Raw genomic sequence first — 3479 nt, forward strand, 5'->3', positions numbered from 1 at the left:
TAATAAATTATTTTTATTTCTTCACAAACACAATTCTTGTAAAAAAAATTAAATCTGTTATATCAAAAAACTAGATCGTTTTATAAAATATAAATTATTGCGCTTAATAAAATATAAATACAGTTTATTTGTAACGTGATCCTAAGAATAAAAAGGTTATTTTCTTTTTTAATTCTCTACTAAAATGAATTAATGAGTTATTTTTATTCATCATGGCTAGTCGAGGAGGAGAAAAAAAATGTCGAATTTCACTGTTTTGGTTAATGTAATTTCGTTCTCCCACCACATTTACGCGTAATCCATCGCCAATTCCACTTGCAATCGCCTAGTTTATAATCTACGGTATGTTTTGTCAATTCGCATGCCGGGCAAATGTATACCGGGCAGTGACACTTGAACTTAAAAACACATCAGTGTAGGGTATACCGGGCAAATGTATACCAGGCAGTGGCACTTGACCTTAAAAAAACATCAGTGTAGGGTATACCGGACAAATGTGTACCGAGCAGTGGCACTTAACCAGACCTAGTATTACTAGACCTTTGGTATATGTCCGAAATATATACTAGGTCTAGTGCCACTTTTGCTATAGCTTAAATATTTAAAAAAAGTTAAACAAAGCGATCATCAATTTTAAACTGATAACGAAATTATTGCTTTAAAATTAAAAAAATAATAATAAAAACTGCGCCAGATAAGAGTAATTGAAATAGTTGCTTTATACAGCACATGTGCGGAAAAAAAAATTTAAAAAAAAATTATCCAGGTGCATCTAAAAGTGGATGAATATCCCAAGACACACGGCAATAATATTTTAAAAAAGCACATTCTATAAAAAATTTACCGATTTAAATATTTATTAGAATAATATTAAGTTTCAAAAGTCGTTGTTTCTCTTATTCATTTTCAAAAAAAAAAAAAATAGAATTGGGAAAAACTATAAAAATAATTTACAGCAAATTATTAACATGCAAGTTTTTAATTCTTATTATGTCCAAGGCTTTCAAATAGTGATGGTTTAATTATTTTTAAAAAATTAATCTTCCGTCAATAAAAAAATATAAATAATTTATTTCTTTAAAAAAACGTTTTAAATTATATTATTATATTTAATATAAATAATTAAAAATAATTTTTATGAATATTTTTAATTAATCTTTCCAAGGGAATGTAGCAGTCTCTAGTCACTAAGTTTTTTAAAAACTTTTATAGCTTTTCTCTGCATAAATAAATAAATAAAAACTTTATTTTATTTAAAAATAGTAATATAATTTAAATAATATCACATTACAATTTATTTCTTATTAAATGTATTAGCTTTCGTAAACATAAACACTAAGATAAACTACAATATATCCGTGTTCAAAAATATCCGTCAATTAATTTTTGTCAAATATTTTTATAAATATTTTATCAAATTAATCAAATTAATTAAATATTTTATTAAATTTTATAAATATTTTATCAAATATTTTATTAAATATTTTTTTGTCAAATATTTTTAATTTAGTCATAATCGTTGCTATGCATCACTGATTATAATATAGTAGAACTCTTTATTCCTTACCTTTTCTGCTTAAGATATAAAAAGAAGGAAAATCATTAAATATTTGCTTGATGCGAAAATTATTTAAAATCCCCAACACAATGCTTTTTTTAAAAAAAAAATGTATTTTTAAAATAATTTTAAATTACAAATCTATAAAAATCTATAAACTGTTGGATAATGAAGAAAATGTTGACTCAAAAGCCTTAGTTCTACAAAAAGTCCGAGATTTTCTTAGTTCTTGTCGGATGCAAGACTTAGTTTTTGTCATAATCCTAGTTTTTGTCATGTATTGAACAAAATTTAGCCCGAATTTGTCCCGAAATTCACGCAAGTTATAATTTTGCTAGACGCTACTGGAATTTATTAAAAAAAATGAGAATTTTTTAGTGATTTTTTAAAGTGTACAGTATATGATAATGAATAGAAAAGCATATAATGAAATAGGATGGTCTAATTCATACTCACGCATTTGAAGAAATTTTTAATTACCGTTTAACATAAATATGATTGAATTCCATTACTATGGTACTAATTCTCCTCTTTCACAACGGGGAAAGTGTTGCCCGTTTCCTCAGCAATTGCCTACTATTGAGATGACCCAGGTTCAAATCTCAGCTATGACTGCTTAATACGAACTTAGCTCCTGGCTCTCACCGACCGAGTTCTAACATAAATTATCATAGACGGATGGTAAACGGATTAAGGTTGAATCCCCTAGATTGTCAAGATAACAAGCCCTCCACAAAGGCTAGTTTGCTACAATGATTCATCCAAGAGATTCCATGCTTTCTAGGTTGGATTCAAAATTATAAGCATTGATAGACATTGATAGAGTTGAACATTGATAGACGTAAACTGAAATTGGGTCGACAGTTTCACACTGGTTATAAAATATAAAATCTCAAAGCAAATGTCAAGAAACATTAAATTGAATGGTCTATGTGATAACAAAACGAAAAATTACACAACCATAAAATGACAAAATAATGCTCTAAATGAACTTCAACAACGAAAACTCATTGTTTTTCCATGTAGTATTTCATTTTTACGAACGTCTGATGTGACTCAATTGGTTTTTCATCGACAACATTTTATAACACAACTATTACAAAAAATTTCAAAATGAATTGCTGAACTTTTCAAGTATGGATCAGATATGCTCTGCGCTGGTTATATAAAAAAACGTTCTAAGCATTCATTCGCTTTTTCGAGTATGTAGTACAATAATGCCTTGAATAAAATGTTAGAATTTGATATACAGAAATGCTAACTTACTTTGCACCACTGGCTTTTATAATGTCTGCCCATTGTTCTGGGTTGTAAAACTCAGCGGTAAAATCTGATGCAAATTCTGGGTATGTAAAACCTGGTTTATAATTTTTGTTCATAAATTCTACAAAACTTGGCTCTTTTCCTTCCCAATCAGACCAAAACCATTCTGATCCGAATCCTGGGACAGAAAACACACCCCAGTGAATAAAAACGCCGATCTTAACTTCGTCATACCAATCTGGCAATGGCCTGGAATCCAAAGAGATCCAATCAGGTGTGTAGTTTCCTATTACGAGCTGCAATGCAGCCAGAAAAAGTGCATTAGTCAGTAGCATGACCGCGTATGAAGATAAAATTTTCTCTCGAATACAACTTTGATGTTATTGTCTTATCGCTTAACAAATAGAGTCTTATCTCTCTAGATTAAAAAGAAGATTTCTTAAAGTTTTCCCGAGAATACTGATGTTTTTTGATAGATTAAAGCCGTTTTATCTAAGAGCTGTTACTTAAATGCTTTTTATAGACGATATTCCATTTTCGCATTCTATTATGATAGTTTAAGCCTTCTTCCACTAAAAACTTGAGTACTTAAACATCAAATTTTTAAAAATGGCGGAAAATAATTTAGAATGTCAATAAAATAAATTCTTGCTGTTTG

At 28.6% G+C, this 3479-nt stretch overlaps 1 pseudogene; it reads right to left on the bottom strand.

Moving 5' to 3' along the window:
* Positions 1–2820: 2820 nt before the first annotated feature.
* LOC139426083 (tissue alpha-L-fucosidase pseudogene) lies at positions 2821–3156 on the bottom strand (annotated as a pseudogene).
* Between the last annotated feature and the right edge of the window lie 323 nt (positions 3157–3479).

The sequence above is a fragment of the Parasteatoda tepidariorum genome, chromosome 7 (genome assembly GCF_043381705.1).
Source record: "Parasteatoda tepidariorum isolate YZ-2023 chromosome 7, CAS_Ptep_4.0, whole genome shotgun sequence".
Classification (NCBI taxonomy): domain Eukaryota; kingdom Metazoa; phylum Arthropoda; class Arachnida; order Araneae; family Theridiidae; genus Parasteatoda; species Parasteatoda tepidariorum.